The sequence below is a fragment of the Mus pahari genome, chromosome 13, assembly GCF_900095145.1.
Source record: "Mus pahari chromosome 13, PAHARI_EIJ_v1.1, whole genome shotgun sequence".
Lineage (NCBI taxonomy): Eukaryota > Metazoa > Chordata > Mammalia > Rodentia > Muridae > Mus > Mus pahari.
Genome location: NC_034602.1, coordinates 76,191,994 through 76,215,144, shown reverse-complemented (window position 1 = coordinate 76,215,144; position 23,151 = coordinate 76,191,994). Strand labels below are relative to the sequence as shown.

General features: G+C 37.6%; 1 pseudogene; it reads left to right on the top strand.

Annotated features, from left to right (window-relative positions):
* The first annotated feature begins 2,958 nt into the window (after positions 1-2,958).
* LOC110330747 lies at positions 2,959-14,883 on the top strand (annotated as a pseudogene).
* The last annotated feature ends 8,268 nt before the right edge of the window (positions 14,884-23,151 follow it).

Below are 23,151 nucleotides of genomic sequence, written 5' to 3'. Positions count from 1 at the left end.
GAAGGAAGGAAGGAAGGAAGGAAGGAAGGAAGGAAGGAAGGAAAGAAGGAAAGAAGGAAAGAAGGAAAGAAGGAAAGAAGGAAAGAAGGAAAGGAAAGAAAAAGAAAGAAAGAAAGAAAGAAAGAAAGAAAGAAAGAAAGAAAGAAAGAAAGAAAGAAAGAAAGAAAGAAAGAATGAACTAGAGTGAATTGATGACACCAGCAGAACAAGTCCCTCTGACTCAACTAAGCAAGAGGAAGTGGAGCTCACAGAGACTGAAGAGGCAAGCACACGGCTTATATGGGTCTATACCAGGTCCTCTGCCCATATACCATAGCTATTAGCTTGGTCATTTTGCAAGATCATGAGACCAAGTGGTTCTCTGACTCCTGTGCCAGTTCATGGGCCTCTTTCCCCCCTGTTAGGTTGCTGCGTCCAGCCCGACTTGCCATGATAGTTTTTGCTTCAACTTATGTTTTCTTCTGTTATGTTTGGGTATTATCTCTTAGAAACCTGTTCTTTTCTAATGAATGACAAATGGGGGACAGATTTGGAGGGGCAGGGGAGGAAGAGGATCTTGAAAGAATGAAGGAAAGGGAAAGTGTCAGCAGGTTATATATTATGAAAAAAATAATTTGCTTTCAATTTTAAAATGAACACAGAAAAAAAGACATATTCCTAAAAAGTTCCTAACATTTACTGGGTAGCTGTAACCATGCATATATTTAATTAAAGAATCAAATACTGAGCTCCATCTTTGGAAATATCTTACTCATTGTGTGTACTCTCTAATTTTGTCAAATGGCTGGACAGTGTTCTCTAGTAACACAAAAATTACCGTATAATTCTCATTTTGAAATATTTATAAGGAAATAAGTCAATTTCACTTAGTGGTCTGTTGGTAGAAAGTTTCTTGCTCCTTTGGAGACAAATGTGTTATTCTTTCATAAAATTTGTATCATTGTGTTGTGATTTGTCCGTTGGGCAGGATAACTACATTAATTTTCATATATAGGAGAGTATAATAGCTAATTTCATCTCTTAACTTTAATTGATTAAGAAATACCTAGGGTATTATGGAGATGATTATTAGGGTCCTTCTATGCAGAAATTTCCAAAGGTATATTTTTATTTCTTAATCAGATAAGGAAATACTGGCAATGCTCCTACTATGACAAATATTCGTAAGGATTCAACAGATGGATTAATGGTAATGGAACAGTGGGAATATTTATTACGTTATCTGGCAAATTGATTCTACTGAGTAAAACACATAGTAATTTTCCCGTGTGCTTCTCACTACTGAGAATATATTCAGGGCTAAATGATAGGATTTTAGGGCAGGGTGATCTAAGATACAGGGGGCATGGGTAAGTCAGTCAACTACTTTATAAGATATCTCAAGGTAATTAATTTAGGCAAAAGGATCTGGTGATAAAGAGTAAAGTATATATTGTTTTTTTTTTAAAAAAAGATTTATTTATTATATGTAAGTACACTGTAGCTGTCTTCAGACACCCCAGAAGAAGGTATCAGATTTCATTACAGATGGTTGTGAGCCACCATGTGGTTGCTAGGATTTGAACTCAGGACCTTCGGAAGAGCAGTCAGTGCTCTTAACCGCTGAGCCGTCTCTGCAGACCTATATTGGGTATTTTTACTCTGGTAAAATGCAGTAGTGTGCTAACTGTAAAGATCACTACACCAGTTACACAGACTGAGAGACAAGGCCTTCCCCCATCCAGAGCATGACAAGAAGCTGCTAGGAATCCCTGCATACTTAACAGGCCAGGTTAAGCTCACTTTGATTCATATTTGTTTTCTAAGACCAGACCATGGCTACCTTGTGCTCAGTTTCTTTTTAAACGACCATTATTGTGCTGTTTGAGAATTCCAGACATGCATATAACATGTTTTGATCATATCCCCAGCTCTGCCCTCCTCTCCACTTTTCTCATTACCCCCCCCACACACACACACTTTCCATTCCCAGCCTCAGATCAATTGTTTTTAAACCCAAATGAGTTCACTTAGAGATGCTAGCATGTGGATGGGAATTAAGCTATCTCCTAAGCATAGCTAATCTTCTCAAAGCTAGAGCTCCTGCTCTAGTAACCATAGCCCACCAGTAACTCCTCGGGTAAGGGTAGAACTTCATGTATCCCCTAAACATCCTAGGATTATGACTGGCTTAATCTTATGCAGGTTTTGTGCACACAGTCATAGCCACTTGGAATCATATGTGAAATGGTTCTGAAATGTTCATAAAACAGTGTTCTGCCTCAGTCATCCACTACTTCTGCCCATTACACCTATATTGTATAATCTCTACACATCCTTTTACACTTTAGATAGACGATGCCAGTGGAAATGCTGGCTTCACATTGCCAGATTTGATGAGCTTGTTAAAATGAGAACTGAATGTGGTAACTGTGTCTCATGAAATTCCTGGAAAGTTGTAGTCAATATGTCTATGGTTTATTATAACTATACCACAAAACATTGGTCATACAACATAAATTATTGAATTGAATCACATGAGTATATTGATCAACACTGATTCAAAAGTTTTTGATTTGTCATGTGGAAGAAATGAAAAGCTATGTAAATTAATATGTTTTTAATTCTGTATACAGGAGAATTCAGAGAACAGCCATATTATGATGTCACTGGCTTTGTGAGGCAGTTTAGAATATTCTAATATTTATATAGCATTAACAATTGAACATGCAGTCATCACCTCCTGGTTTATTGTAAACACTCCATCATAAAAGAGGCATTAAAGATTTTCATGTAAACAGAGAATAAATAACATTTACTTTCTCTATAGGGTTTTTCTTCAAAAATTAATGATCATTCACTTATCAGCTTTGAGCAATGCCAGTTATATTTTAACTTCTTGGCTAATGCTTCTTGGATAAAAGGTCAAGCAGTGACACAAGGGATCACACTCTGAACAGAAGGACTTTGATTTTCAGGATGCCTGTCACGTGGATTTCTGCTCTGCTCCTGCTGCAGATAAGTTTCTGCTTCAGGTCTGGGAACTGTGGGAAGGTGTTGGTGTGGCCAATGGAATACAGCCACTGGATGAACATAAAAATAATACTGGATGAACTTGTACAGAGAGGCCATGAAGTCACTGTTCTGAGACCTTCATCTTCCATCTTTCTTGATCCCCCAAAAAGCATCTGGTCTTATATATGAAACATTTCCTTCAGCTTCTAATAATGACGAAGTAGAAAAGCTTTTTACCCAGTGGGTGAATATGTGGACATATGATGTGCCAAAAGATACATGTTTGAGATACTACCCATCACTGAACGTAATGTTTGGGCAAATTTCTGATTTCAAACAAACAACTTATAGCAAAACTAAAGGAACCCAAGTTTGATGTTGTCCTTTCAGATGCTGTTAGTCCCTGTGGGGAGCTGATAGGTGAGCTACTGCATTTACCTTTTGGGTACAGTCTTCGCTTTGGTGATGGCTACGGAATAGAAAAGTACAGTTGGGGGGGGGGACAACTCTTCCCTCCCTCTTACGTACCTATTATTTTGTCAGGATTAAGTGGTCAAATGTCATGCAAGGAGAGAGTAGAAAATATGAGATGTTTACTTTATTTTGACTTCTGGTCAAATATGAGTCATTTCCTGCTAAGGATTGGGATCCATTTTTCAGTGAGATTTTAGGTAAGTTGTACATCTCATCAGCAGTGTGAGGGTCTAGCTTTCATTGCTCTTAAAGGTATTCGTAGGAACAAATTTGTCTCTCACGATGAGATGACAATAAAATGAAATACAATATTGCCTAATAATCTCATTACACCTATAAGAGAGCTTATATTACTGATCAAAAAGAAATAGGTAGCAGCTCTGATCCAGGGCATTTTAGAAAGTAATGAAGTTACAAGTCGAGGGGTGCAAGCTTTCTCTAAGCAATTCCACATTTATTTTATCATATTGTTCATTATTTTAAAAAGATAAGGTAACTTTCTTAATTTGGCGTGTGTGTGTGTGTGTGTGTGTGTGTGTGTTATGTGTACTTGTGTTTAGGTTGTGTAAGTGTACATACACATGTGTACCTGTGGAAATGAAGATCAGATGTCAACAGCTATTTTACTTCCATCCCTACCTAATTTATTTCGTGAGAAAAGGTCTTTCACTGAACCAGGACCTTAACAATTTGGCAGAGTGGCCTGATCAATAGCTCCAAGGATCCACTCAACTCTGCTCCACAAGCACAGGTGTGCACTCCGTGTACAGGTTTTAGGTGCCTGTACCTAAGTGGGCATCCATATACCGGTCCTGGTGCAGCTATAGTAAATGCTTCACCTGTTGAACAAAAGATGACTATATTTAATAGTATCTATGTTGTACAACATTTGGGAGGTTGTTTTGCGCTTTTAGACTCTGTTTTTGTTTTGTTTTGTTTTGTTTCTTAAAATTAAAAGATTGTTTCCTTTCTAAAGATTTTGCTCTTCTAAGACATACTGAAGCTTTAATAACATATTCACCCCACAAGACACACTCAATGATCAAGTCTCCATTTAAAGAGTTAAATTCCTAAAGCTTGGACCCAAATGTATCTGGTTTGTATTGTCTGCAATTTCAGTTCCCTAGTTTAGGAAAAAAAAGGCACAATTAAGCAACACTTTGTCCTGTGAAGCCTCAATGCCCCAGGGTCAGGAAATGCCAGGAGAGGGAGGTGGAAGTGGGTGGAGGAGCACCCTCATAGAAGTAGGGGGAGGGGAATAGGATAGAGGGTTTCAGGAGGGGAAACCAGGAAAGGGGATAACATTTGAAATGTAAATAAAGAAAAAAATCCAATAAAAGAAAGAAAAAGAAAAAGAAAAAAATAAAATAAAAATATGTCTGTAAAAAAAAAAAAGTTCAAATCTCATATTTCTGAAAACTTTCCTGGTAATATTTGTAAATATTTCTACAAAGAAATACATATGATTACATTGCTAGTGTGAAGCAAAAATAGGGATAGGTGCCAGACTTCTCCCAGGCATTACCCTCATAATTCTCTTAGAAAACTGAGAGTGAAGAGATAGCCTGTTTGTTGTAGAGAGTAACTTTATTTTTTGTGCCCATTGTTATGCTGAGGTAGCTTGACTCTATAGCTAGAATGACCCTTATATTTGCATTTACCTTTCTGACACTTTAGAGGTTCAAAATGCATGGCAGATACATAGAAGCTTAGCAGTTGGATAAAAACAGGATTTCAGAATTACTGAGATGACATTAGCATTTCATCTCAGTTTTTCTTCAACAAATATACATTAAGTAAACCAAAAATAAATTACACTTTAACTGAATTAATATAAATAAATATGTTTCATAAATGCACACTTTGTTTCTTTGAGTAATATTGAGTAATATTAATTCAACACTTTTCAGACAGTATGTTATTCACATGGCAATACTCTGTTATCATTTTGCTCTTCAATACCCAATTCATTTCTCCATTTAGGAAGACCCGCTATGTTTGACACCATGAAGAAAGCAGAAATGTGGCTCATTCAGTCCTACTGGGACTTGGAGTTTCCTCATCCATCCTTACTACCATTGAATTTGTTAGAGGACTCCACTGCAAACCTGCCAAACCATTGCCTAAGGTAAATACATTCTTTGAGTTTTGTTTTGCTTTGCTTCATTTCAAATGATTCTCCACCATATTTTTAGTTTCCCTTCCAGTGAGAAGGAATGGTAAGTAGGGGAAACATCTGGTCAAACATCTGCTCCAAGTTAAAGTAGTCACATATTATGTATTTCCTTCAGTTTATGCAATAACAAGAGAGACACGGGGGAAACAGCTTAATTCAATTATCTAAAAATTGATGCTCTTTCCTACAAACCCTGCAAAATATTTCATACATTCATAATACACCTGAATAAGTTCTTGACATGCAAGGAAACAGCATAAAGGTGTCTCTGGCCAGACCACAATATCTATTAATCCAGTAATAAAAATTGAATGACATGTATTTTAAAGAAATGACGATAATCTAAAAGAGCCACTGAATAGAAATAATAAAACAAATTCTAAAGTCATTAATTAAGAACAAAACACTAAGATATGAAGAGGCCAAGCAATACAGCTAAGAAATATACAAGAAAATAAGTCGCTAGATTATCGAGAGCATGTTCTAAGACCTGCAAGTGTGATTTGTGCAAAGCAGGGCATTTTGATAAACAGATCATTAAAAACTTCACAATAAAACACAGGGAAAGGAAGGGAACTGAGAAGTAAGATCACATTTCCTTTACAATTAAAAAAAAAAAAAAAAAAAAAAAGCCTACAAGATGCAGTCCCCAGTTGGACTGCACAAGGGTGAGATAGATAAGGAACCTATAAGAGGCTAATGGTGCACTCCAAATAGCAAAGAAGATGAACCTAGAATAGAGTACTTATAGATCTCAGTACATCTAACCAGAGTCTAATACTACAAAGATCATATGATGTTTGGAAGACTGAAACCAGTAAAACTAAATATCTCAGGTTCTTAGTGGGTAACGCTAAGTTAATGCTGAGTATTTCCATCATGGCTATTTTTGTTGTTACTGTTAGATTGTGATAACCTTGCTCACACAACAAGCAAATGAGATTTGTTGGTCATGACCTCAGAGGTTTCAGGACTTGGCTTGACTAGTTCTGGTCCTAGGGTAGGCCAGACCCTTTTGGAGGCAGATGTGTGTAGAAGTATCTGTTTGTACTGTGATGGACAGGAAGCAGAGACTTAGTTGGATTGCCTCCAATACAATACGCCAGTTACATGATGTCATTAAGTAGGCTTCACTTCTTAAAGTTTCCAAAAACTTCCCCAAAATGTACCATGACCAGCAATCACAGGATGTACCACTGAGAGTACAGGAGGATACTTACATTCCAACTAAAATGATTTACTAAAACTAGTAGTTGTCTTACATTTAAAGAAATCTTAGATTTATCTTGCTCAATAATAATGAGAAATTCAACACTTCTAGACAGCATACTAAAATTGCAAATGGCATTCATATTTATAAAGTAAATGGATAAATTTTGGCAATGTGATGAAAAAGGTGTAAGCCTAAGACGTATCTGTGTCAAGATTCTTCAACAGTTTTCTAGCTTAAAGAGAAGAACCTGCCTCAATATCATGAATGTTTGCCTTCAATGACATTTTTTTAAAAATTTGTAAAGTATAAGTCATATTTATAGTTTATACCTCTTTTCCCCTTCTTTTTTTATTATTATTTTCTTTATTTACATTTCAAATGCTATCCTGAAAGTTCCCTATACCCCCACCCCACCCCTGCTCCCCTACCCACCCACTCCCACTACTTGGCCCAGGCCTTCCCTTGTGCTGGGGCATATAAAGTCCTTCAATGACATTTAAGAAACATTCAACACACCCTTCAGTTTAGTCCACAGATTCATGCACCCCCACACCTGAGATCTCAGTTTTGTGTAGCATAGGAAATAAAAGGGATATTTATGCTATTGATAGAGGGTTTTTGTTAGTTTTTCTTTAATTGTTATTCTCTCTCTCTCTCTCTCTCTCTCTCTCTCTCTCTCTCTCACACACACACACACACACACACACACACACACACACAAACACACAAACANCACACACACACACACACACACACACACACACACACAAACACACAAACACACACACACACAAACACACACAATACCTATATACAGAAAAACATACAATACAGTATTTGAGTCCATTGCGTGTTGCTCATATGTGCACATATGTCCACATTTTAAGGGGCAGATTTCTTGGTATTGGGTAAATAGTTTGGTGCTCATCTCTGGGGGAGACTGATCATGTTTTTCTTGTCTTAGGACAGACTACAGGAGATCCCTAAAGGTCTTTGAGTAATGGTCCCTAGCATCACCTGCCAGCATGACCGTAGAAAAATACAGAGACGGCACATGAACACCTAATTATTCCTACCACTTGCTTATGAAAAAGTAATTAGATTTAAATTACCCATTCATCATGCCATTTTACCTGCTATGAAATAAACATCACAGTTGTAAGACAATTAGAGAGAAAGCTTTCTTTAATGGCATATATTATGATATTCAAGAATTTCTTTAATTTCATGATACTAATAGTACATAACATTAAAATATTTCATTTGTTTTTAATCTGTGTGAAGAATGTGTGTGCCTATATATTACAGTGTGTTCATGCAGGGAGAAGGGCTTCATGGCAAACGTATTAGTGCAAGAGTCTGTTCTTTCCTCCACTGTATGAATGACAAGGATCAGTTTCAGGCTGTCAGAGTTGGCAGCAAGAATCCTACCCATGAAGCCAGCTCACTGAGCACTGAAAGAGTCTTAAATAGTTACTATCAAATGAGGTTTACATATGAATCATTTAGGCTACACACAGTAATTTTCCATGATCAAAGGCCCATTCCATATGCATGTAGGTACATTTTATCCTGTCCTTGAACGACTTCTCCATTTCCATAGAGAAGTAGTTAGAACAAGGGGAATAAGATAATAAAAACAGTGTACAACAATACAATCATAATTGGTAGTAATAACTGCTGTAATTATGTTTCATGAGCAAGATTTCACAAGCAGTGGAAGGATGCTACAGGACAGCCCCAGCAGTCAGACAGGACCCAGCAGAAGAGATAAGGAACTGGCAGAGGGGATGATGGGTGAATGAGTCAGAGACTAGGACTGGCTTGGGGGTTTGCAATATAACATGTAGACTTGGCAGGTAGCCCTTCGGTACTTACAAAAATGCTATAGTAGAGTTACTTAGTTATCATTCAGGAGACGTTTTGGAGAAAGGGAGACTAACGTTCACCATTACAGTCCCTTTATGCCATGTTTGGTAAGAGAAATGCAAGGAAGGATCAGCCCTTCTAGAGAGGAACCTGCCAAAGTCTGAAACAGGAAGATGTAAAAGAGAAGGCAGAATGGCCCCTGTCCTTATGGTTAACCAACCATACATGATCAAACATGATCCATGAGATGATGTCTATTACACAGTAGAGTAAAATGCCTCCCATTCAGGAAGAAATGGGAAATAAAAGTCCAGCAGAAACAACCTTTATACCAGAAAAGGTTCAGGTGGCTCTCTCTTCATAAGGTAAATAAAAAAATTACCACAGCTGAACTTTAATCCATCATACCAATCATGAAGATGAATGTGGACAAGGGTGACAAAGACATGGTCAGGTTAATGGCCAATGTAAATATCTACATTCTGTGAGGTTATTCCCAGGATGGTAAAGACAGACAACTCCATTGTCTGATTTGCCTTCATGGCACCTTTCTAGAAACTCCTGAATAGAGAGATTAGTGGATATGGAATACTTGCCAAAATTAATAATAAATAATAATTTTTAAAAATGCTAAATTCTTTTAAAATAATATTGGAAATGCAAATATAAACTATGGGATTACTTAATTTGACATGAAATTAAAAATGGAAAATTAGAAGTATTATAGTAAATAAGCATAAACTTATCTTAAATACATGCATGTTTCATTAACTCTCTCATGTGTGCATATAACTACACTTGGAAAAACATGATTGCGTTCAACCTGATTAAATGTACAGAGAAAAACAGATGATGTCTCAGGTTTTTTATTGTTCTTAATAACTCTTCCTGACCACACGTGTGCTATAAAAGGCATTTTTAGTTAAGCTGTGACTAAGTTCTAAAATAGTATATTTTAAATTTAAATCCTAACATAAATTATTGTCTACCATCTAACAGGTTCTTTGGAGATTTGAGGGCAAGAAACCAGATACCTTAGGACCCAATACTCATGTGTTCAAGTGGATACCCCAGAATGTCCTTCTTTGGTAAGATTCTGAGAATCGATTACTGAAAACACAAATTACAGAATCAATGGGCTCATAGGGACTCAGAGGCTGAACTAATAATCACCGAGGCAGCAAGGGCCTAACCCAGGCCCTTTGAATGTGTTATAGTTGTGTAGCTTGCTTTTCTGGGACTCCTAACAGGAAGCAGGGGCTGTTTCTCCCTAGAGATCTTCTATAGCAATTCCAACACTATGAAAATCCTTAGAGAAGAGGCATCCAAGTCAGTCGCATCTCAACTCCTTCAGGTCCTATATCTGAAGTGTATTGTTATGCCTTCAGCAATGAGGTCTTATCTTCGAGCTCAGTATATATTGTTTGGAGAAAGTCCTGGACAACCCCCCCACACACACACACACACCTCAGGCAAGCCAACAACCATCCACACTGTGACCCTAAAACTCAAAGTGAAGTTTCCCTTCCCTGACACTGGATTTTTAGGTAACACTCTGTACTTCCTGAAAGCAACAGTATCACCTCACTTCACAAAACTCCATCCAAATTACACACACACACACACACACACACACACACACAGAGAGAGAGAGAGAGAGAGAGAGAGACAGAGAGAGACAGAGAGACAGAGAGACAGAGACAGACAGAGACAGAGACAGAGAGACACAGACACAGACACAGACACAGACAGACAAAGTGACAGAGAGATGAATACACAGATGAGTGCACAGGCAGGTGGACAGACAGGCAGGCAGAGATAGAAAGAGTATGTGTATGAACTAATAAGCAAGCCAATTATTGTTATTTCCCTATTAATTTCTTAAGCATCTCTAGTTGCATTCTTTACCTTGGGAGGCGAGGAGGGTAAGGAAAGAAAGAGTCAGAAAAGCAATGAGTGGTACTAGGAACATATGTACTCCTTATGTCAACAAGGTTTAACAAACACATGGTGTTCTCAGCATTCATTTGTTCCACCCAATATGTACTCTGTGTGTTCAACTGATAATCACTTTCCATGACAAACCACATACCAGGACACATACCACATCTGTCATTCATTCCTCAACTACTTCTTCCATAAACCCTAGCTCCACAATAAGGAAAACCTAAGGTACAGCAATCTCACTTACTCTCCTATGCACTTAGGTACTTCTTGCTCTGAGATATTAAAGCAATTTAGGCAAGTCAACTTAATTTTTATATTGAAACCTTCCCAGCCTCTTTGAGTACTTTATTACACACGCACATTTAAGACTTTTAGTGAGAATCTTTTCTGATGTCCTTCTGATCTTAGGTCATCCAAAAACAAAAGCTTTTGTAACTCATGGTGGGGTCAATGGCATCTATGAGTCAGTCCATCATGGGATCCCCATGGTCGGCATCCCTTTATTTGCAGAACAACATGACAACATTGCTCACATGGTGGCCAAAGTAGCAGCTGTTTCAGTACACTTTTATACAATGCCCAGTTCAGATTTGTTCAGTGCACTGAAGGCAGTTATCAATAACCCTTCGTGAGTATAATAGTGAATTGATTTATTTGGGTTGTATTGGAGCCCGGGACTTCACACATTTATGCTGAGCATGTATTCCATCACTGCGCTGTCACAAGCCCATTTACTACAAATAATTTCTCATGGGAAGATCCAAGGAGCAGCAATGAACCTGAAGAAAGAAATGATGATGAGGACAAAAAGCTGTATTAGACAGCAAGGGAATGTCAATGTGTGTGTGTGTGTGTGTGTGTGTGTGTGTGTGTTTCATTATTTTTGTATTAGAGTTTAAATTTAACTTAACATATTTCTCTTTCATCCTGAAAAGCTCTGGAATACCAAAATTGTACCAATACCCCAGAAAAAAGTGCCTCTCAGTTGTTTTATTTTAAAAATGTCAGAGTTTTAGGGCAACTCATATGTATATATGCATGAAGATAGCTAACAGCTACCATTTTTCTTTTTCTTTAAAAAGTCTCCTCAAAAATTACCCAAGGAGCTGAAGGGGTCTGAAACCCTATAGGTAGAACAATATGAACTAACCAGCACCCCCCGAGCTCGTGTCTCTTGCTGCATATGTAGCAGAAGATGGCCTATTTGGCCATCAGTGGGAAGAGAGGCCCCTTGGTCTTGCAAACTTTATATGTCCCATACAGGGGAAAGCCAGGGCCAAGAAGTGGGAGTATGTGGGTAGGGGAGCAGGGCTGGGGGAGGGTATAGAGGACTTTCAGGATAGCATTTGAAATGTAAATGAAGAAAATATCTAATAAAATAATTTTTAAAAAGTCTCCTCAAATTTGTTTTTTGTTAACCAGAAAGTTAACATTAATTTCTAATTCCAATTACATTTAATGCTTCCAATTTTGTCTTTGCCAATATTTTGATTCCATCATTGATCTGTGCTAAAAAAAAAAAATAGAGCTTTTGATTTTTACTCAATAGCATGGGCAAAAACTGAGTCTACTTATAAATAGTGCATATCCTTAGGTTTTAAGTTGTGGTTACCTTTTAAGAAGATTGTAAAAATTTTTAAAAATCACTTTGAAAGAAAGAACTTAGCACATTACTGTGTATTTTACACAATAATGATTTACTTTCCAAATTGCTTCAGAGAATGCATTTAGTTAAATTATGCTTCCTTGTCATAAAATTACATTCACCACATATATTATGCATATATTTCATGCATTAAAACAGACATTTGTTTAGAAGTATATTGGTGATAAATAAGCAACATACAAGTTTTTAAATCAAGTTAATTCAATTTAAGTAGATTTTAATCATTCCAATATACACGTTGTAAAACAAATTTTCTTGTTACAGCTTTTGCAAAAATATTTTTTTCCTTCTTACTTCGTTATTTTATTTTTTTACATTTCAAATGTCCCCCTTCCGGGTTTCCCCTCTGCAAGCCCCCTATCTCATCTCCCCTCTTTTCTTAATGGTGAAATATACATTTTTGTATGTATGTGTGTGTGTGTGTGTGTGTACGCACGCGCGCGTGTGTGTGCCTACATTTCTAATATTTAATAAACATGATTATGGCACTGTAAAATGGAGATGAGTTCTTAAATAGGCAATATATTTTGAAGGTTTATGACACATTACATTAGTCTTCAGTTAAGTGTACATCATCCTTACCTCACCTGCTGTATAACAATGTATTATTGCTGCTGCCTTTGTCTCGAAAAGCATTGTCTTTTCTCTGTAAATTTCATGGCTAACTTTCTTGACTATATTATAAATATCACGAAGTGAAGTTGCATCTATTGCCATTGGTTCTGTGTTATGGTACAGTACATTAAGCTTTAAACTTGATGAGCAATGTCTATAAATAAACCCCTTTCCTATATCTACAGGTGTGTTATCATGTCATCACTATAATCAAATATCTCTTCAATGTTTCAATGTAAAATATTAAGCATTCTCAACATTAAAAATCATAACACAGAAAAGTACAAACAGTAATAGCAAGAATTTACTTGCTTGGCAGTGGTGGCATGCCTTTAATTCCAGCACTTGGGAGGCAGAGGCAGTCAGATTTCTCAGTTCAAGGCCAGCCTGGTCTACAGAGTGAGTCCCAGAATAGCCAAGGCTATACAAAGAAACTCTGCCTCGGAAAATAAAAGAGAGAGAGAGAGAGAGAGAGAGAGAGAGAGAGAGAGAGAGAGAGAATTAAAGAATAAACTTTGATTCTACTTTACAGCAAGACTAACTCAAAGTATTTAAAGAGTCAAAACATCTTTAGTAATAAAGAAAATACAGTTTTATTATTTATATTGAACAACTCACAACTACAAGGAGATATTTATAAAAGGACAAAGGAGTCAGCAAAGGAACAATTACTGCACATCTATATTTATAATCAATAAGCATGTATAACTGACTGCTACGAATTCCTCATCAATTCCAACTCCTTATAAGCTTTTCCAGATACGCACCACAGTGGAAATGGTATGGATTTGCAATGCATTTGAAAATTTTTCTACTACTGTTCTGAACTCTTTACACCAGCTACAGTAGTACTAGCTTTCTGCTTGACTCATACTTCTTTTTTTAATTAGGTATTTTCTTTATTTACATTTCTAATGCTATCCCGAAAGTTCCCTATACCCTCCCCCTGCCCTGCACCCCTACCCATCCACTCCCACTTCTTAGCCCTGGCGTTCCCCTGTACTGGGACATATAAAGTTTGCAAGACCTAGGGGCCTCTCTTCCCACTGATGGCTGAATAGGCCATCTTCTGCTACATATGCAGCTAGAGACACAAGCTCAGGGGGTACTGGTTAGTTCATATTGTTCCACCTATAGGGTTGCAGACCCCTTCAGCTCCTTGTGTACTTTCTCTAGCTCCTCCATTGGGGGCCCTGTGTTCCATCCTATAGATGACTGTGAGCATCCACTTCTGCATTTGCCAGGCACTGGCATAGCCTCACACGAGACAGCTATATCAGGTTCCTTTCAGCAAAATCTTGCTGGCATATGCAATAGTGTCTGGGTTTGGTGGCTGATTATTGATTGATTCATACTTCTGAGCCTCAAAACTAACTCGTTTTGATTTTGTTTATTTTCCTTTGGGGCCTTAACTGATTTCAGTCTCTTATTTATGAATATTTGTTCTCTTCCTATCATTTCTCTTTATATATTTAAGTCTGTGTGTTGAAGAAGTTCTAGTTTATACATTATTTAATAAGATCTGGATTGTGACAAGTGACCACAATCATTTTTTATGCTTTTATGTAGTCATCTTTATGATATGCACAACTTTATATACATATATTTTCATGCTCATTCTATAAGGGAATGTCCATTGTGTTTTCCTTTAGCTATAAAGAGAATATGATTTGGTTGTCAACCATTCACCATGACCAGCCTATGAAGCCCCTGGACAGAGCAGTCTTCTGGATTAAGTTTGTCATGTGTCACAAAGGGGCCAAGCATCTAAGACCACTTGCATATAACCTCACCTGGTACCAGTACCACTCTCTGGATGTGATTTGATTCCTACTTGCCTGTGTGGTGGCCATTGCTTTTCTTGCTGTAAAATGCTGTCTGTTTGTTTACCGATTCTTTGGAAAGATGGGCAAGAATAAAGGGGACTAGTGCTTTTTAAGAAGGAAGGATGTGATCTGTGCTCTTGATGGGGAAGACTATTCCATTCAATGCTAGCACTGTGTATCAGATGCTTGTTGTTTCAGAAGGCATTGGGCTACTTGGTTTAATCTATATATTTTACTTCATACGTTAAGTAATTAACCATTTTAAATCTTTATCTTCTTATACAAGTTGTTTTCATGTTGATTCATCGATGTAATAATGATGAGAATAATGATAACCACTGAAACACCAACTTGTTTATGGGAGAAAAATAGGAAGTTTGAAGTTTTTATTGTAAATTTTCAGATTTTATTTTTAAAATAAAATCGAATAAAATGGACTATCAGTGTCTGCCAAAAACGAAAAGGAAAAAAGAACATGACTCATTTCTAAAGTGATAAGGGAAAATAAATAAATAAATAAATAAATAGAAGACAGATGGTAGATAGGTAGATAGGAGAGAGAGAGAGAGAGAGAGAGAGAGAGAGAGAGAGAGAGAGAGAGAGAGAGAGAGAGAGATTGCTTTAAAAAGTGACAAGGCAAGTTTTATTGAAATTACCATAGTAAAGGAAAGCCGGTAGGTTCATAACACATATACAGTCACATACCACCAATAACAACAAAGCAATAACAATGAATACAAAGTAAAGTTGAAAGAACACTAAAACATAAGGAGAGGGCAATTAAAGAAATGGGAATTTAAAAAGAAGTCTTAGAGTAAGTGAAGAAAAATTGCTTAAATGTCCCAGCAATGGAAAAAAAAAAAAAAACAATGTGCAGTTCACAGTTTCACAGAGGTACAGATGCATGCACATCAACATTAAAAGTTAAATCCCTTTTAAAGACAGAGTCCATAACAAAATACAAGTGGAATCCAGAATAAGTTGATCTAGTCTAGTGCGAGTGCTTTCTGCTACATGATAACAATACATGTTTTTGTTTTTCTTTTATTTATGTATTTGTTTGTTTGTTTTTACATCCCAAATGCTGTCTCCCTCCTGGCCCTTCTCTCACAGATTCTCTCCCTCTATCCCCTCCTCTTCTTCTCTGAGAGGGTAGACAAAATACTTTAAAATTTATTACATGAACTCAAGATGTTTCCTAATACATTTCCCATCCAATAAATTTTTTGTTGGAGAAAGGAAAGACTTTTTTAACCACATGACAGACACCTTGAATATCCTTTTCATTGAACAGTCCTGTGCCATTGGACAATATGAAAATGTACAACAGAAGATGGCTGGCAGAGCTCAGAATACCAGCCAAGTACTTCATGCTCAATGCAGTGTGCTTGGTATAGTTGTACATTTCCTTCCTGTGGCAACAAGGTGGTCCATATCTTTTCCTTACTCATTTAGTAAGTCACTTCTAGCTGCTATGATACCCTGGAGAATACAAGGAAAAACACAAAACTTAGAGAATAATAATTGTGGAAAGAATGAGAATTAAGATTGGATGGGAAAATTTGATATCATAGCATAGTATCTGTGCTAGAGATAATATTTTAAATAGTAAAAGGTTCTCAAGATCTGACCTGCAATATCCACATTTAGAATTTTCATACTCATATTATAGTCTGCAAAGCAGAACACAGAAGAAAGAATCCAACTGAACAGCATTTCTTTTGCTCAGCAAAACATAAAGTTTGGATGGGAGATGTAACTGTCACTTCTGATACATGGCAAAGATTTTACAGTGCTCTTTAATGCAAAACTAAAGTATGATTATTAATGAGAGCAGCTGTGATAATAATGTAGGAAATAAATAACCTATCTTTAAGCTACATTTTTCAGAGAGCTCTCAGCCTATTGTAAACGGAGACCTCGAATCTGTAACCTTTTCCCTTGGCCAGTCAGAGTTTGTCAATTGTCGATGTTTACTCTGGACCAATTATATTGTTTGAGTTTGCTCAGCGCAAGACACCTTTTGTAATGGCCTTGTCTAGCTATGTGCTTATCTGTGGTTAATGATTTCCAGGGCATAAAGACGACTTCCAAACACTATTCTGAAAACGTTAATTTTAAGATTTTCCCAAAAAGACTCAGACATGATTTTTCTCAGGAAATACATAAAAATGAATCATAATGCAGAAAGTCCCCAAGAATGCAACTCGCAGAGACCAAGACCCAAAAGTCAGAGATAGAAAGACAGTGATTGCAGCATCAGCTCAGCTTTGCTGGAACGGTGACAAGCAGCTGTGCTGGCTTTAGGACTGGCTGTTCCCAGTGGATGTGCCTGTGCCACACCAGAAACATGGAGTCCTTAGGGCACATACTCAGAGCAGTATGACTGGGTGATATGACAGACATAAGTCTAGCTTTCTGAGAGTTCTCCATGCTGATTTCAAGAATGATGACACTGGTGTGGATCCCACTAACATTAAATGTGGCTTCCCTTTCCCCCACTTCCTCACCAGTATTTGTTGCCAGTCATTTTCCTCAACTTAGTGATTCTCCCTGGAGTAAGATAAAAATGTAAAATAGTTTAATGTGTATTTTTCTACTTTTAAGGACAATGAACACTGAGATATTTTCACTTCATCATTTGAGATGTGGCAATATATTATAATGAAAATATCTCTCAAATACAAAAAAAAAAAAAACCTGCAAATTTTTATAACTTTAGTCCAGAGTTAATAATATCATTTGATGTCACTTAAGGCTCATGATTGATAGCCTGCTTTATTCTCAGCCTGTTTGTTTAACTTGTCTTCATGCAATCAAGTTTTACAGTAAAATCTTAAATATAGCTGTGATCTTAAATTATATACTTTTCCATGGCCCTGACCCAAAAATACTGCATGCATGCATGCATGCATGTGTCTTAGTTGGGGTTTTATTGCTGTGACAGACCATGGCAACTCTTACAAAGGAAAATTTTAATTGGGGCTAGTTTATAGCTGCAGTAGGTTTCTCATCATGGTCGTCAGAATGGTGGCATCCACGCAGACATGGTGCTGGAGAGGTAGCTGAGAGTTCTACATCTGGATCTGCAGGAAGAAACAGTGAGCCACAAGGCCTACCTTGAGCTTCTGAAACCTGAGATCCAGCTTCCCAATGGCACTCTTCCTCCCACAAGGCCACACCTTCTAATAGTGCCATTCCCTATGAGTTTATGGGGTTCATTTTCTTTCAAATCACCACCGGATGTCATGACAATAAATGTTGAAAACAACAAATATGTTGAAAAAAACCTTATAAAAAAGATCTATTTTAAATGCTGGAAACAACATTCTAATAATACTCATTTATTTATTCATTTGTTTGTTTGGTTGGTTGTTACATTGGTCATTTGAGGTCAGGTGGAATCAGTAACAATTTCTGTGAAGTGTCCCTCATTCTTTTTCCCATGTGATGCTTTCTAAGGTGTTTAATAATTATGGAGCAAAAGCTCTTTTTTAGAAACACACAAAAACATTCACAAGCACAGAAACATGGACAGACAGATTCACGAAAGAAAATTGAGATAAGCAAAGACAAATATATTTCATCACATATGATAAAATAATTCTTTCATTTAGTGTAATTATTAAGTCTTACACAGAAAGCAGTATAGGAAAATATGTGCACAGGAGGATAAATTTTACACAGTGTGGAAATTTTAATTACATATTAAGTACTTCAAGTTTAAATATCACCCAAAATTGCTTCAAAACTGATTTTATATTCCAAATGTGTCATCTACTAAAAGTGGTTTAGTATGGAAAGCTGTGAATTTTCATATGTTAGGGCAAAAATGATATAAATGTATTCATGTTTAAAATGTCATGGCAGCATTATATTTCTTTTAAATATAATGCATATGTTAAATAGAAGCAATACTTAAAGACAGGAATATAACCATAACTGCAGGTGGGGAACTAAACAATCATGAGTTTATGTTTGAACATGGCTCATGAAGCTGAGACATCAACATGAGGGTGGACAACTGTTAAATGAGAATTTCCTTCACTAACTTACAGAATGAATTAAGTTAATATGAGTTAAAAACTGAAAATACAAATGTGCTAACTGAAAGATAGCTTCTTAATACTCTTTAATCATAAAATCCAATATTTACTATATAACACAGAAACATTTTTTCAATAATTTACTTTTTATTCACTTTACAGACTCATCACAGCCCCTAACCCTACCTTACAAGTCCCTCCCATTTACCCACTTTTTCTCTGAGGAGAAGGGGAAGTACCACTTGGGTACCACTCAACCCTGGGACATCTACTCCCAGCAGGAACATCTTCTCCTGCTGAGGCCCAAACAGGCACTCCAGGGTGGTAACAGGGTCAGAGACAGCTCCCAATCCAAAATCATTATGGGATCCGTATGAAGGCCAAGCTCTGCATCTGCTACAGATGTGTAGAGGGCCTAGGTTTAGCCCCTCCATGATCTATGATTGGTGGTTCAGTCTCTGTGAGCTCCCATAGGCCCAGGTTATTTGACTCTGTGGGTCTTATCGTATCCTTGACATCTCCAGTTCACTCAATTCTAACCCCCACTCTTCTACAAGACCTCCAAGAGCCACATGATGTTTGGCTCTGGGTCTCTGCATCTGTTTTCACCAGTTGCTGGATGAAGCCTCTCAGGAGACAGTTTTGCTAGGCCCCTGTCTACAAGCAGATCAGAGTATCATTAGTAGTGTCTGGGGTTCTGGGTCTCAAATGGGCTGGGTCTCAAGTAAGGGCAGTATTTGGTTGGCTATTCCTTCAGTCCCAGCTCCATCTGTATCCCTGCATATCTTGTAGGCAGGACAATTTGGGGGTTGAAGGTTTTATGGGTGGTTTGATATCCCCTTCCTCCACTTGAAGTCTTGTCTGGCAAAAGGAGGTGACCACTTCTGAGGTTCTATCATACACCCATCAGAATGTTTAAGATCAAAACCACAAGTGACAGCACATGCTGAAGAGGCTGTGGAGCAAGGGGAGCACTCTTACTTTGCTGATAGGAGTACAACTACTTAGGAAATCGATTGGGTGGTTTGTCAATAAATTTGGAATCGCTCTACTGTAGAACCCAGCTATCCTACTTCTGGGCATATATCCAAAGGATGTCCCACCATACCACAGCGACAGTTGCTTAACTATATTCAGAGTAGTAAAGCCACAAACTTGAAACAACCTAGATGCCCCTCAACTGAAGAAAATGTGGTAAATCTACACAATGGAATACTATTTCACTACTAAAAACAAAGACACCATTAAATTGGTAGGCAAATGGATGAAAGTTGGGAATATCATCCTGAGTTACCAGACCCAGACCCAGAAAGACACAAATGATACCCATAAAGTGCAGGACAAACATGCTACAATCCACAGACACAGATAAACTAGGTAATAAAGAGGGGAAATGTGTGAATCTTACTCAAAATGCAAAATAAAATAGTCATGGGGTGGATGCAGAGACGAACTGAGTGGGAAAGGGGGTGAAGAGAGGAATGGGAGTGGTGACCAGGTGTGAGTGGACAGAGGTGGAGGGGTGGGGAGAGGCCTGGGAATGAGAATAGAAATCCATAAGGAACATCTCTGTACCTAGTTGGAACTCTGGGATAGGGAGGCTCCAGGAAGTCTATGGGGGAGACCTCAGCTCAAAAAAAGAAAAGAAACAAACAAACAAAAAAAACTTTTCTTAAAACCAACAAGAACTAGAAACATTACTGAAGACTAATGAAGACTGGCCTTTAGAACAAACGTGTCTTCCCCAGTGTCACTGAAAGTCTTCTAGTGATGAAACATTCAGCTGTCAGGAAAAAAAGTAAAATGTCTACATTCCTGATTCAGTTCAACAAAATGATACCTAAAGGATACACCAAATATCAATATTTCATCTGTTAGCACCCCAAGTGTTATTGTCTCCTTGGGTATTTGGGAATGTACAGATAATTATAAGTGGGAGTGTAGTGGTCTTGGAGGAAGTCATTGAACAAGAGATAGAGAATAGAAAGTGAGGCAGAGGTGAGTTTAGTTAGTGTTTCTCAATTTTGGTAGTAAACATTCACCTGATGTCCCAATATGTGAGCCATCTTAATGTTTTACAAATCATTTTGTGTGATTTTTGCTCCATCTGTACTTACCTCCATCCTGGTTAGAAGGGACCAATATAATTGGGCTCATTTGTATCTTTCATATGCAGCAATTCTCTGCATACACTCACAAGCCAGCACTTTGGTGGCCAAGTATTAGTTGCCTCAATTATGTTGTTCTAAATACAAGGTTTGTGAAAATAAGAGATTTAAGTTGACAATCACTACTTAATGACCTGAATAATCATCTTCTTATGTTTGTGATATATTCACATGATTTTGTTTTCATCCTACAATCATGTCCTGTGAGGTTATTTTTTTCTGTTGGGTCTGTTTTGGTATGAAGTTAGAATAGCCTTGGCTTTGCTCAAGCTGCTGAGTCACAGTGACATTTCTTATAGTCACACTCTGAGAAAGGAGATCAATTAAGGTTTGATAAAATGTTAATAATTAACCATAAATTCTATGTCAGATAAGGTGAGACCTGGGAATGATTAATCAATAATAGCAAATACATGCAGACCGCAAGCATTAAAGCAGTTGTATTTTTCCTTCATTGCCATTGGCTACAAGAAGTCAAAGTTCAATCATGCTTAATTCTTTCTGGTTGCTGTTAAAAGCACAAAACCACTGCACTGTATGCTACCTATCAAGTTCATCAATCATTTGGTTTACAAACAAAATCTGACCAGATAGAGCAATTCCCAATGTTTTGAGGATCCAACATTTTGATTTCCATAATGGTTATACAAGTGTCTACTACCAGCAATAGAAGAGTGTTCCCCCTTATCGTACATCCTTGCCAGCATGAGCTGTCACTTGTTATTGATCTTAGCCATTTTGATGAGTTTAACACAGAATATCAAAATCATTTTCATTTGGATTTCCCAGATAGCTGAGTATGTTGAAATTTTCACTGTTTCTCATCCATGCTGAGTTTCCTCTATTGAGAATTCTCTAGTCACACATGTACCCGATTTTTTTTTTTTTTTTTCGAGACAGGGTTTCTCTGTAGTCCTGGCTGTCCTGGAACTCACTCTGTAGACCAGGCTGGCCTCGAACTCAGAAATCCGCCTGCCTCTGCCTCCCAAGTGCTGGGATTAAAGGCATGCGCCACCACGCCCAGCTTTGTACCCGATTTTTAATGTGGTTATTTTGGTTTAGGATACCTAGTTTCTTTAGTTCTTTATGTATTTTGGATATTAGTGGCCTATCAAATGTGGAGCTGGCAAAAATCTTTTCATTCTGTAGGCCACTGCTTTGTCCAAACAATGGTGTCCTTTGCCTTGAAGAACCTTTTTAATTTCCTGAAGTCCCATTTATTTTTTTTTAATTTATTCTAGTTTTTTATTCTGGGGATTGTAATATAATTACATTTCTTCCTTTCCTTTCCTCTCTCCAAACGCTTTCATATAAACACTCGCCCCATTGTCCCTCTTCCCTGTTCCCCTCACACAGTCCCTACACCGTTCCCCCATCCTCTTCTCCTCTGAGAGGGCAGAGAACCCCTGGGTATACCCCAACCCTTTCACATTGTATTAGTCAAGGTTCTCTAGAGTCATAGAACTTACGGATAGTCTCTATATAGTAAAGGAATTTATTGATGACTTANAGTCTGCAGTCCAATTCCCAAAAATGGTTCAGCAGTAGCTGTGAATGGAAGTCCAAGGATCTAGCAGTTGCTTAGTCCCACGCGGCAAGCAGGCGAAAGATCGAGAACCAGACTCCCTTATTCCAATGTCCTTATATGGTCTCCAGCTGAAGGTGTAGCCCAGATTAAAGGTGTGTGCCACCACACCTTTAATCCCAGATGACCTTGAACTCGGAGATCTCCCTGTCTTAATCTTCTGGAATCAATAGCCACTATGCCTCAAGATCTCCATACCAAGATTCAGATAAGAAACTTCTATCTCCCAGCCTCCAGATTAGGGTCACTGGTAAGCCTTCCAATTCCGGGTTGTAGTTCATTCCAAATATAGTCAAGTTGACAACAAAGAATAGCTACTACACACATCAAGGTAATCTTTGATATTAGTACCTGCACTATCACTGTTCTGTTCAGAAAGTTGTCTCCTGTGCCAATGAGTTCAAGGCTATTCTCTAATGTGTCTCCTGACAGATTCAGTGTGTCCAGTTTTATTGAAGTCTCTGACCCACTTGGACTTGAGTTTTGTGCAGGGTGATAAATTTGGATCTATTTACATTTTTCTACATGCAAGCATCCAGTTGGACAAGCACTATTTGTTAAAGTTATTGTCT